The sequence below is a fragment of the Arvicola amphibius genome, chromosome 12, assembly GCF_903992535.2.
Source record: "Arvicola amphibius chromosome 12, mArvAmp1.2, whole genome shotgun sequence".
In the NCBI taxonomy this organism is placed as follows: domain Eukaryota; kingdom Metazoa; phylum Chordata; class Mammalia; order Rodentia; family Cricetidae; genus Arvicola; species Arvicola amphibius.
In genome coordinates, this window is record NC_052058.2 from 132,351,409 (window position 1) to 132,365,867 (window position 14,459).

A 14,459-nucleotide genomic window follows, 5' to 3' on the forward strand; every position below is an offset into this window, starting at 1 on the left:
GCCTCTTGGACCCCAATACATAATACCTTTCAGGTAACTGGAAGATAAGACCTATGGCTTGCATTCAGAATGACCCAAGATACTCCTCCATCTTTTAGAATCTCTGTCTTGTTCTCTTGACATTCAAATCATACCACCCATGCTAGCTGTGCTTTCTGCACATACTCTATCTCTTGTGCCTATGTATCAGGAATTAGCGATCCAAATTATTTTGCTTGGGAAAATTCCAAGAGACATGGACATAAGCATCTGATAGGGTACAAAAGGGGTTTATGCATAGCTCTAAGTAGTAGTTGCCCGGATGGCAGCCTTAGAGCATTCTGAGGATACCAATATCACTTCTCAAGCCAGTTGGATATATGGCTAACTAAAAAGTTCTGGTGTTGGACTGTTGCTCTGGGTGTTCTTAACTATGAGTCCTTCACTTGTGACTTAGTGATCCCGCTATAAACCTTCATGTAGCCCACTTTCTGGTAAGAGAATATATCATAGCACTTGTGACTTAGTGATCACTCCACAAACCTTCAAGTAGCACAATTTCTGGTAGAATACATCATAGCACTTGTGACTTAGTGATTGCTCTACAAACTCAGGTAGCACACTCTGGTAGAAGAATACATCAGAGCAGTCACATCCTTTGAGACCTCAATGCTATGAGGCAGAATAAAATTAGCAAAGCAAGATGCAGGGTCATTGAAAGATATTCTTCTACGGTGAAACATTAGATAACTAGTACTAGCAGTTAAATAAATGAGTAGTAGGGTGAGTGGGGCCATTTGTGCTTTCTTTACCCTTGATAATAATTCCTGTGTATGCTAGTCCTGTTCAGTTCAGGATCCAGAGGCTGGAGATCTTTCTGTTCTAAGGAATTATTCATTGATGACATGATCTAGGGCATAAGGAAACAAATCTCAAAACTTTGCAGAGGTGCAGCTTCTCCCTGGCTACCTTTCACATTGCCAGCAGGTACCTTGTTCAGAGAATAAGCAAATTGTCTACTGCATAATCATGCCCTTCTTTCTAAACTAAAACAATCATCTGTTTAAAAATGACTTATCTGGATTGATGATGAATCCAATTCTCTAAATATGGTGAGTAACTCATAAAAAGTGGCAATCAGAGATTCAGAGGTGAGTCCCTCAGATAATACAAATAAGATTCTCCAGGCCTGCCTTTGCATAGTGAGTCTTTGGTGACATTCTCTAAGCACTATGTGTGGGTTTTGTCTCCCACTTTTGAGGCAGTATGCACAGTCATTTTGTCTAGTGACCCAAAATTGGCATCACTTTTCTTACTGAGAACAGAGCTGCTGACACTTTCATCCAGTAAATATGTAACAAATAGGAACAATGGAAATATGGAATCAAAAGCAGGGCAAGCAACTGGCATATACACTGACAGTTATACTAGCATTTCAAAAATAATATTGTCCTCCTGTTAGGTAAATATAATAGAAGACATTTCAACATCTGATACTATTGGTATTGAGTATTTAAGGTAATTTCTTTTATTTTGTATTATCGTAGAGATCTAAGACTGGAAAATTCATTTCAGAAAATACAGGTAAGTAACTATAAACTTTAGAGACTCTATGTATTTTTCTATATTCAACTTTATGAGGTCTATGTATCTTTTTGAGGCTTACTGGTGGTTACTGTTGTGATATTTTTAAAATTTTATCCAATATTCATTACTTAGTGTTTGTCGTTTCTGTTCTTTCCTTTTTGTTTTAATTATTTTCTATATTATATAAAATATATAAAATGAAGGATTATTTTAGAAATTTATATTGGCTAATAATCATCATGATCAATTTCTTGCAAAACAATATCAAACTGTATTTTTTGATTATTTACTAGAGTTTCAGAATTGAGACCCATTAGTTATAAGGAGTCTGTGTTCATACTATAATATTCTTCACTTCTAGTTTATTTAGTGAAGGCTGACATGAGTTCACTATTCTTTTTCCAATATGGAAATATATATCTTATTTTTATAGCTTCTCTATGACTTTTAAGTCATAGATATAAGACAATTGCATGGATTCTGGAATTTTAAAGAACATCTTTTCTCTATTAGTTAATTACTGCTTGGATGTTTTAAATTTACTGAACTGTAGAAATTCAATATATGTCCCTTTATATGTATACTATATTTATATTATATTTATATTTATATTATAAAATATTCTATATTTTAATAGAAAGTAAAATATACCAACAGTATAGTGCATATTGGTTATGATATTTCTTGAAAATGTTGTCTTGTACATTGTATTATAGGTGGTGCATAATGACTGATGTGCTCAGAACTGGACAATATTCATAAGGAAATCAATGTTTTAATATATAATACATGGGTAGTGCAATAGTTTGAATAGGAATAGCCCCCTAAACACGTGTGTTTGAATGCTTGGCCACCATGAAATGCCACTATTAGGAGATATGAGCTTGTTGAAGTATGTGTGCCCTTGTTAGAAGAAGTGTGTCACTGAGGAGTGACACACTTTAGGGTCTCAGATGGTCAAGCTATGCCTAGTGTGGTGTTGCAAGAAGCTGCTTGTTCATCCCAGCTGCCCAGAACTAACATAATCACATAGAAACTGTATTAATTATTGTGAATAGTTTGATATTGATTGTATTCAAGTACTTTAGTGAATACTTGATTAAAAAAACATATAAGTACATATATAATTGATTAAAGAAATAAAAATAAATACCTTTAGTATAGAAATAAAACATGACCAAATTCTTTTAAAGAGGAATGTAACTATCAGTGATGTTGGGAAAGTTCTATGGGAATATAGACACAAATAATATCTAAAGACAATTATGTTAAGTTCATTATAACTACTATTGCTATTATTTTTGAAATAGATTTGTTTATGTTTTCTTTTGCCATTTATTTTTTTGTTGGGTAGAATAGCAGTGGTCACATCATGTTCAGGAATAGAAATCAGCAGATTCTTTTGTCATTACAAGTAAGAAGATACTCATGAAATTATTGGAAAAACTTAAAATGACTAAAATTCATATAAAACATGTTGATTTAATTCCACAGTGGATGTATATTAGAAATAGGGAAATATTTATTGATAATCTCCAAAATATTTGAAAAATAAGATGAGAACTTCTAAGTAATTCACTGATCAAAGAAAAAATAAAAAGAAACTGACAAGCATTTTTAAATATATATTTTTAATTAATTAATATATATTTATTATTTTATTTAATTAATTTATTAGTATAGATAAATTTAATAATTTATTTAATTAATATGTATATATTAATATCTTCCAGTTCAAATGTAGCTAAACTGGCTTGGAAGATACTTTTTAGAACTGATTCTTAGATACAAGTTAATAGAAGCCTTAAGTAAGTGATATTGTATTACAATGAATGGCTTTACACTCTAGTAAAAGAAACTTAAGAACACAATGACACAGAATAAGAAAAATAGGACATTCATAAAGAGAATAGAAAGTAATCAAATATATTTGTGTATATATGTACATATACACATATGTAAATATGTGCTATATATACACATGTATATATACACCACATATATATATATGCTATATATACATGTGTATATATAGCATATATATATATATATATATATATGGCGAAAGAAAATGAAAGTCAGTTAAATTAAAACACACAAATTAAAGAAGGCATGAATGAATGAAGGACAACCTAGCCAGTAGAGTAAAGGTTAATAACAGAGCTGTCATTTATATCGTCTGAGAGAGGAAAAATAAGCTTTCTCCAATGAAAGGGCATTGGATATATAAATTAGTTAATGGCGGAACTTTTGTTCTGTGATAGCTAGTCAAATAGAATTGAATCTAGAATTGGGGTTTTGGTTTTGGCCTTTTCTATTGTTGTTGTTGTTGTTGTTGTTTGTGTGCTTTTCTTGGGTAACAGTATTTTTTTTCTTTTTGTGTGTTATTTCATGTTTTTTTCTTTGTTTTAGGGGGTTGTTGTATTAATTTTATTTTTTTTAAAAAACAAAGTTGTGTGCATGAGGATAAGGAAATTATTTGAATGAACACACACAGTTTAAAAATATCAACTAATAGATAATGTTAAGAAACATCTAAAGAGAGTAATTTTCAAATCAAGATACAAATATAAATATTAAGAAACATTAGAAATGATATTGTAGAATATATGTATGTTAAATAGTACAAAATACCCATGAACTCAGCAACTTAGATAAAGGTAAAAAAAATCAAAATATGCATATATAAAAATACAAATAGAAAAATTTAGTAAGTAGATAACCAAAAAGTGTATTTTTGAAACAAATTAACTTATTCTTAAAAGCATTTTTGCAAGGAAATATAGATTATACTAAATTTTAAAACATGAATTCCATATGATCATTTAGAAGATATAAGTGTTGGAATTATTCCCTCGTTTAATATCTAAATGTGCCTTCACAGAAAACAATACTACATGTAAAATGAAAAGTATATAGCAACATCTAGCATGAGCATACATATCTGTGTTCAAATTTTTAGAAAATGAAATTCAACAATATTTAGACATGGTTTGCAATTGAGTCAAAATAAGTATGGAATTAAGTTTGGGTTAACATTTAAAAATAAATGTTTGCAAACCACTAAAAATTCAAACTGAAACATTGAAAAATGTACTTAATCATAAAATATATGTTCCCATAACTAGACACAATTAGCCAAGCATAGACACATGCATTTGATCTTCACATTCAGGAAGATATAAAACAGGAAAATGTTGATTTGAAGACCAGCTTGGACAACAATGTGGAAGTTTGTCTCAAACAAAAGTCAAAATTATATTTTATACTTTTGGAAATTAATCAAAGACTTACATATTTCTTTTTCTTTTGAAATGAAATGTTAAGTTTGTTACATCTTACTCTTTTTATTTATTTTCCTAAAGCAATCATTTCTCGTTTAATATACCAATCCCAGATCTGACTCCCACTCCTCCTCCTGCTCCCTCCAATTTTCCCCCACATCACCCACCATCCACTTCTCAGAGAGGATAAGGCTTTCCACGTGTACTCAACAAAATCTACATCAGTTTGAGACAGAACCAAGGCCCTCCTCACTATATCTAGTATATATACTAGATAGTTTATATACTATATATATATATATATATATATATATATATATGTATTCCTCCAAGAAGTGTGCTCCAAAATGCCAGTTCAAGCAGTAGCGATAAATCCTGTGTGGCCAGCAGCCCCACAGTCTGCCCAAGATCTAAAATAGTCACCCACATTCAGAGGGCTTAGTTTGGTACTATGCTGGTTCCCCCACTGTCACTCTGGAGTCAGTGACCTCCCATTAGCTCAGGTAACATGTTTCATCTATCCCCAAGCATATTAAATGCCCTCACACCTTCACAAAGACACAATATAACAAAAAATAAATGTTTAGCTAACCACTGAAACTTATCTTTCAAGCTCCAATCATTAAGAGTCATGCTAGATCTATGTATGAATGCTATAATTTATTGCATATGACTTAAGTAAATTTTTCTGCAAACTCTGTATGTTAAAGGGATGTGTTTGAACGAATGAAGAGAAAATAAACTGACCACACATAAGGGATCCTTTGCAATCAAAATATTTCTGAGAAAAAAAATAACCTTACAGACCAGGAAAGAATATAAGATATTCTATCTTCTGAAAGAGACAATGTAGAAAGTTTATCTTCTTTATAATAGTAGTCATATTTATATCTGATGAAGTAGACTTCACGCCAAAAATAAAAGGTAAAGAAAGGCAGTGTATTTAATAAAGAAAAATTTCTTGAAGAATATATAAATATATATGCACTAATTGATAGCAATGCAATTTCATACTACAAACAGTGTGGGACATTGTTGGGAGAATAACCTCCTATAAAGTTAATACTATAGAGTGACTTCAATACTCCAGTCTTGTCAATAAATAGATTATTAGGGCAAAAATAAAAGACAAATTTCAAACAAGCTGTATAATAAGCCCAGTATAGAGGAAATGATTATGCACTGAGTTCTATCAAATCATTAATGAAGTATTACCACCAATCTTCCCCAAATTATTCCCTAAAGTACAAAGTTAAGAAACAGCAACATAATTTATGAGTCCAGTATTACATGGAAAAAAAAACCTGGATAAGAAGACAACAAAGAAATCTATACACCAATTTCCATGATAAACATGGATACAAAAATGTAATATACTTAATAAACGAATCTAAAAATACATTTTAAAAGATGGTGTACCATGATACAAAAATATAATATAATTAATAAACGAATCTAAAAATACATTTTAAAAGATGGTATACCATGATTAAATTGGTTTTATCCAAGAAATACAAGAATAATTCAACATATAAAAATCAGTATGTATTAACAAACATGTGCACATATATAAATAGGATCGAGGACAGAAATTAGATTATTATAATTGTAGTAAATAGAAAATAGCCTTTGAGACAGAGTCAACAAAACAAAATGAATGCCTACAGAATGGGAATAGGAGGACTGACTGAGAAGCCAAAAACAATGGCACTCAGTTTTGAACCTGCTGCATGTACTGGTTTGTTGGGAACCTAGTCTGTTTGTATGCTCACCTTCCTAGACCTGGATGGAGTGGGGAGGACCTTGGACTTCCCAAAGTGCAGGGAACCTTGACTGATCTTTGGACTGCAGTTGGAGGGTAAGGGATATTGAGGAGGGGGAAGGAAATTGGAGGAAGAGAAGAGGTTGAATTTTTTAATTAAAAATAAGTAAATTTAAAAAATAAATAATAAAATTATGAACATAAAATAATAGTCAACATCATACTCAATGGGACAAAAACTGGAAGTATTTCCTCAACTATTAGGAGACAAGTATATATTCCCTCACCATTCTGACTCAGTAGAATGTTTGAATTCTTTTCCTGGGTACTATGGTAATGTGAATAAAGGGTGAATTTAATGGAGTAATTCAACTCATTATTACTGCAGACAGTAAAGATCTATCCAAGAAAACTTTAATTCTCATGAGAGAAGAAGACAAATGATTTGTCATGGTCTGCCATTTGATGGATATCACTCTTTCATCTTTCATTCCATAATGCTGTTGCTATGCTAGGGTGAGGAACATTTTTACATGATGAAACAGAACATGATACACATCAAGGGAACTGTTTGTTCAGCCATGTCTTCTTTAAGATATAAATGCAACATCAGAGATACTGTCAGGCCTCATCCTTCTTAAAGCGGATACAGTGTGCTAGCAGATGTAGAATATAAGATGTCAAAACAAATGAGTATGAGAAGTATTGCCATGACTTTCCCATGCTACTGTATATCTGCACTAGCATATCAAAGGGAAAACAATTGTCTCCACTAAGGTAACTGTGTAAAGGATAGAGACTGGAAGCTTTAGTAGAAGCAATCAGAAAAAAAGTTGTCATTGTCAGGCAAGCCAAAATATAGGAAGAAAGAAACAGGTAAATGTTGGTTGAAAAGTTTGGGTAGGCTAGGTAGTCTGCATAATGTGGCTATCAAGGCAGACAATTTTGTGTAGAAAACTTAGCATCCCTGATAACTTTTATTTCTCTATTGTTACAGGCGATAATCCCAGAGGTCTTCTTATTCTTTGTGCAGAAAAGGTAAGCACCGAGTCTCTATCTCTTGACTCATTAATTTTTGCTAAGATTGGGGATTTCTAAAAGTCAACATCTTTGACTTCATGATTTCACAAACTATAATTTAAGATGACTCTCTCTTTAATATTATGTTTTTATTCCTGCCCATGTCCTCAAGTCTATTACTCTTCAGTCCTTTGAAATGCTAGGTCTCATAGAGAAAAAGTCTCTTCTCCACCTAGTGAAAATTTAAAGAAATATTACTATTGAGTGTAGAGTTTTATTTTGAGTCACCTCAGTTGTGTGAAGGTTATTCAAAAATGTCTGTTAAAAGAACCATCATATCAACCTTTCTGATGTATGGCAAATTGGAGATGCTCAATTTTCATGCACCCCATGATCCAAGGGTTTTTCACCTGGTCTCCATTCACCCAACACTTCTTTCCAACCTTTTTGGGCAGTCCTCTTCCTGAGAATCGCAACATAGCCCATGCTTGAATGTACCTTTCTAGCAAACCGAGAAGCAAGATAAGTGTTGTACTACTCTGACTTTAATTTATGTGAATTTAGAAATGACCCCCTCTGAGTTTCACAATAATTTTTTCAGATTACTAGGATACTGGTTCATCTGAGCATGTCTGTTTTCATGGAGAGCGTCTCCAAATGGCAGGCTGATCATTTCTGTTTTGCAAAAATCATTTGATCTCAAATCTGAAAATAGGAGTGTGTGCAACAACTCTAGATTCCAAAGCTCAGAGAAAGTATCAGGGTAAACTCCTATATATTACCTAATATAGAATTTGAAGCTAAACCTTTGAAAGTTTTCATGAAAGAAAAGAGCATGTTGTAACAAGAGGCACACAAAAACAAAAAAGTCGACCATAAACATGAAATTAAATTTGAATTCATTGGTGATAATTGCCTATTATTGTTTTTTCTGCTGGGTTTCCTCTCATGAGTTTGTTAGGATAAAAATAGAACCATGGAAGCAAGATGGACACTTGCAGGACTAAGTGCAAAGTACAGAGAGGTAAATCAAGGGAAAAATTGGATGGTAGAAAGGGTGGAGGATAAGGCATAAAACAATGTTGATGACCACAATGAGGATGATGATGATGGTGATGATAATGATGATGATGACACACTGAAGTAGGAGGAATGTGAAACTATCAAAAACTTCCACCTTGTGTAGCTAATCCAGAAATCCAGGAACATTTTTGGCCTTTAAAATAGTTTTAGTTCACCACTGTATTTTTATTGCATTTTATTTTATACTTTTCTTCTTATTGTCCATGAAGCTAGTTGTCAAGAACTAATTCAGATCATCAAAAGTTTTGATGTGTTTAGCTTTGTTTTCTGTTCCTGTGGTACAATAGAGTTTTGATATTTGTTGATGACATATTGCCTATATATATAGGAGAAAATGTCCTTGTGATCTCATTGATGCTTTACCTCAGTTGAGATCCTGAGAAAGAAGCTTGCTGCACAATGCTGACCTTCCTCTTCAAAGACAAAGAATCTATCTATCACTGCTTTCCATTGTCACTGGGGATGCTCATGTGTTAAAAGCTGCCTTATCTGGATTGATGATGACAACAGGTTTCTGAGGACGCTGATTGACTCAATGATATCCCCTCTGAGGTCCAGATAAGTGGTTGTCTTGACATTTGTAATGCCCCCAGAAGATGGCTAGTACTCTTGCATTTTAAAGGAAGACAGTTAAAGTGCACACAGGCTTTAATCTCCTAAATTTTGAGAGAGCAATTTTCTAGATGCAAAATGTGTTCAGGTCTTTGCTTCCATATTCTGCCTCTTAAAACACTGTACTAAAAACCCTAGAGTGTACAATGAATTGAAGTTATTTACTGTTACATGCCTGAAACACTCAAAAGAGGTAGAAGCAGTGATTCATTACGGAGAATGTCAATGATAATCTCTGATGAATTAGACATAATTATAATGGGACAAGGACAAGACAAGATGGCAGGACTCATGCCCACCCTGACTGCACAATTTTGAGAGCTTTTGGATTGCTGTTTCTTTCCCAATTTTGGCAGAAATGGCTTATAATTTCCTGTATTGTGAGAGTCATTCCTTTTCTCTTTGTTGTCTCTGAATATATCATCCTCCCTGGATGGTGTGTCAATTCTACATGCTAATGGTCATCTCATACTCCAGTCACCATATCCAGTTGATTTTCAGATCTGGATATTGTCAGCAATCATATCTTACTATCATAATTTCTTATTAGAAATTGAGAGAACTTTTGGATAAACTCCAATTAAAATCTGTCTTTTTATCAGTCTTGTCTGTGATTGGGACCTTCATGTTGTTTACATTGCTTCAAATTATTTGCATTCTGAGAGATTCACAAGGAGTATACTTGGCACAGAGATACAATTCCAACGTCCATCAACCATTTAACTTCCATCCAGGCCTCTAAACCACTCAGCTGGGGAAACTAATGGGAAGCATATCCATGTGGAGGATAAATAATGCAGCAGAAACCTGAAGTTTTCAAGTGTAACAGGGGTGAAGGCAGGCACTGCTAAGAACAACCAATTCCCATCTCATAGAAAATGATTCAGACATAAGTTTCATATAACACAGAGACATGATGAAAAGAAATCCTTAATTTTTACAGAAGATCCAGGGAATTGCTATGATCACCAACATTGTACATGGGAAGTGAATTCGAATGGACAATACCTCCCGCTCTAGAGATGACATACAACATTCCAGAACAGAAGTTAGAAAGAGAATTCATGTATGCCATCCAAGAGTTTAGTTATTGTTGTCATTTTCTATATGTCACAAAAGTAATTATTGCACATGTTACATATTCAAAGTTATTACCATTCTTGCGATTAAGTGGAGATGCCCAAGGTCCAGACATTGTTTGCTTTTTGATGGATGTCTCTGTTTCATCTTTCATTCCATAATGCTGTTTCTGTGCTACGGTGAGAAACATTTTCACATGATGAACCAGAAGATGATGCACATCAAGGGAACTGTTTGCTAGCCATGTCTTATTTAAAATATTAAATCAATATCAGAGTTACTGTCAGGCCTCATTCATCTTAAAGAAGATACAGTGTGCTAGGAAATGTGGCATATCAGATGTCTGGACAAATGAGTATGAGAAGTATATGCCATGATCTACCCATGCTACTGTACATCTGCCACTAGCATATCAAAGGGAAAGCAATTGTCTCCACTTAGGTTAGTGTCCAAAGCACAGAGACTGGGAGCTTTAGTTGGAGCAGTCAGGAAAGAAAGGTGTCCTTGTAAGGCAAGCCAAAATATGGAAAGGAAGAAACAAGTAAATTTTGGTTGGAAAGGTTGGGTATGCTAGGCAGTCTGCATAATATGGCTATCAAGGCAGACAGTGTTGTGTGGAAAACTTAGCATCCTTGATAACATTTATTTCTCTACTGTTACAGGATAAATTCCTGTCGATCTTCCTATTCTTCATGCAGAAAAGGTAAGCACCAAGTCCTATCTCTTGACTCAATATATTTTGCTAAGAATGGGGATCTCTAAAAGTCAAAATCTTGGACTTCATGATTTCACAAACTATGATTTAAGATATTAATCTTTTACCATTATGCTTTTGTTCTTTCCCATATCCTCAAGTCTATCATTCTTCAGTCCTTTGATATACTAGGTCATAGAGGGGAATTCCCTTCTTCAGCTAGTGAAAAATTCTTGACCATATTTTCTTCCTCCATGCCATAGTAATCTTGATCTAATTCTCCACCATTAGGCAACAGGAAAAAAATTTGAATGGTGTAACAGAACAGGTATTCTATTCATGGAACCATGAGCTCAGCGTCATTTGTTTTAGTAATTTCAAAATTTTTATTTTATTATTCAGTGATATATTGGTAATATCCAATTTTAATTATTGTTGGTCAATATTGTTAAACTCACCCATCTTTAAAGTAGTTTGATACCCTTTATGAATATAGTTTTAATCATCATTGTTTACTATCTGAGTGTAGAGGTCATAACCTTTCAGTTTTGATGAGGAAAGTCTTCTAGAGTATACATACCATATTAATAGCAATTAATATTGTCTTGCGGGACTGTAAATTTGAAGGGGCATAGTCGGTCAGCAATTGAAATTAACCAAACTAGCTTTATTATCAAATACTCAGCTTTCATAAAAGGAGGAAAAGGGAAAAACTTACAAAGCCACATTTCTAGCAAAGCAGAGTGGAACACATCCATCTGCCAGATTTCATTCCTTTGAGTGCCTTTTGGATTAGCCCCTGCAGGCGGGGGTGTTTGTTTATAGAAAGAACAAGTAGGGCATTTCTTTACAATCTCCTTAGCTTGTTGCCATGTAATAGAAAACTCTTTCTTCAAGCCTTTCCTATTATCATGATGTTTTTTTATGAAATTCACAGGCCTGTAGCACACTACCGATAAACAATTGATCAATTTCTGATTACCTTGTGCTAGAGGACCTGGCAGACCCGTATGGGATCAGATGCATGTTATATACTTAGGGCAAAGCCAGTTCCTGATCATGTCTTGTACCTGGATAAACAATGAGGTTAGTTCTCTATCATCACATATAAATTCAGCAGTTTCAATATGTAAGATAACTCTTTCTGCATATCGTGAGTCAGTAACTATATTAAGAGGTTCTTTAAAAATCCCTTAACACCATAAGAATGGCATATAATTCTGCCTTCTGGACAGAATCATAAGGACTTTGATACACCTTACTCAAGTCTTCTGATTTGTAAACTGCCTTCCCTGATTTATTAGCATCAGTATAACATGTACGGGCTCCAGTTATTGGAGAGTCACAGATGATTTGAGGAAGAATCTAAGAAGTTCTCTTTATAAAGTTAAGCCTCTTGCTTTTTGGATAGTTGTTATTAATTTCTCCCAAAAAGTTAGCACAAGCTTTTGCCATGGTTCATTGTCTTCCCATCATTTTTTATCTCATCAGCAGTGAAAGGCACTATAATTTCTGCTAGGTCTAGTTGACGAAGTCTCAATTTGACTTTTATAATTAGTTCAGAAACTTTTTCCCACATATGTTTTTATTTTCTTACTTGGTTTATGTGGTAAAAAGATCCATTCTAAGATAATATCATCTCTTTGCATAAAAATTCCTGTAGGAGAAATTTTGGAAGGCAATATGACGAGAATACATCTGAACTCTGGATTCACCCTATCCACATGTGCCTCCTGTAATTTTTCTTCAAATATTGTCATTTCTTTTTCTGCTTCAGCTGTTAATTCTCTGGGACTGCTTAAGTCTTTTTCACCATCCAAGGTTTTATTTAAATGAATTATCATATAAGGTATTATCCCAATAGCCGGTGGAAGGCTGGAAATGCCTCCTAACTACCTTTGAAAGTCATTAAGTGTAGGGCCCAGGTCTGCCCTTGTCCCAGGGGCTCATCTTGAGGACAGTTTCTGGTCAGATGACTAAGCCTTCTGTTTGTTCCTGTGCTCCCTCTGTCCCCGCCTGGTGATTAGCTGTAGGGCATTGTTGACTCTATTGTTAGATAAGGTAATTTCCCACATGCCTAGGAGGAATCCTTGTGCAGCAGTTAGATATGGTAATTTCCCACCTGCTTAGGCAGAAGTCCTTGTGCAGTAGTTTGATATGGTAATTTCCCACCTGCCTGGGTGGATTTCCTTGGGCAGCTGTGGCATATATAAGGATTTCCCCAAGGCTAAATACATGCCATTTGGCTGATCTCCTTTAGAATGACCCAGGTCTTTTGTGTGGGTTTTTTTCAATCTCCAGGCCCTTGCTCGACTTGCAATCTCCTCTCTGAATTTTTTCAGAAGCAATCTGCAATCCCCATTTAGGTAAAACTATTTTTACTTCTTCAAATAGTCTTTCTAAGGTATCATTATTTAAATCAGACAACAAATGTCATCCATGTAATGATAAATTATAGACTTGGGAAATTGCTTGCATATATTTTGCAGTGGTTGATTTACAAAGTATTGGAACAGGGTGGGAGAGTTCAACATGCCCTGTGGGAGGACATTCCACTGGAATCTCCTGGTAGGTTGAGAGTTAATATAAGTAGGCATGGTGAAGACAAATTTCTCTATCTTTTTCTTGTAAAGGTATATGGAAGAAACAATCGTTAAAAATCAATAGCTATGAGGGGCCATTATTTTGGTAATAAAGAAGGCAGAGGAATTCCAGATTGCAGAGTCCATAGGTTGAATAACCTTGTTGATATCCCTGAGGTCTGTCACCATTCTACATTTACCAGATTTTTTCTTAACCACAAATACAGGAGAATTCCAAGGGCTGGTAGATTTTTCTATATGTTGAGCATCTAATTACTCTTGTACCAGCTGTTCTAAAACCTGCAACTTTTCCTCAGCTAAAGGCCATTGCTTTGTTCATATTGGTTTATTAGTCAACCACTTTAGAGGCAGGGCTGTTGGTATCTCTGAAGGGGCATCAATTGCTTTGTGTTTTTATACAGCCCGAATGGCTAGTTTTCACCGTCTGAAATATCTTTTAATATTTTCCTCAGAAATATAGGCTCTAGAAGTAGCAGGAATGTTAATTTGGGTATTCCATTGCTGTAATAGGTCACAGCCCCATAAATTCACTGCAATATTGGCTACATATGGCCTTAATTTTCCTATTTGTCCTTCTGGCCCTATACATTCAACTTGTCTCGTGCACTGCCTTACTCAAGATAGGGTTCTAATTCCCAGGAACTGAACATTTACATCCTGAAGAGGCCAATACAGATGCCAAGATAATGGAGTAATGATACTTACTCCCGCACCTGTGTCCAGCAGGCCAGAAATAAAAATGCCATTTACGCACA

At 34.3% G+C, this 14,459-nt stretch overlaps 2 non-coding genes across 2 annotated transcripts; both read left to right on the forward strand.

Moving 5' to 3' along the window:
* The first annotated feature begins 1,059 nt into the window (after positions 1-1,059).
* LOC119803163 lies at positions 1,060-1,126 on the forward strand. Its single transcript, XR_005283573.1, has one exon. It is a non-coding gene; the product is annotated as a small nucleolar RNA SNORD109A (small nucleolar RNA).
* Positions 1,127-9,206: 8,080 nt separating this feature from the next.
* On the forward strand, positions 9,207-9,271 carry LOC119803155. The gene has a single exon (XR_005283565.1). It is a non-coding gene; the product is annotated as a small nucleolar RNA SNORD109A (small nucleolar RNA).
* Positions 9,272-14,459: the final 5,188 nt, after the last annotated feature.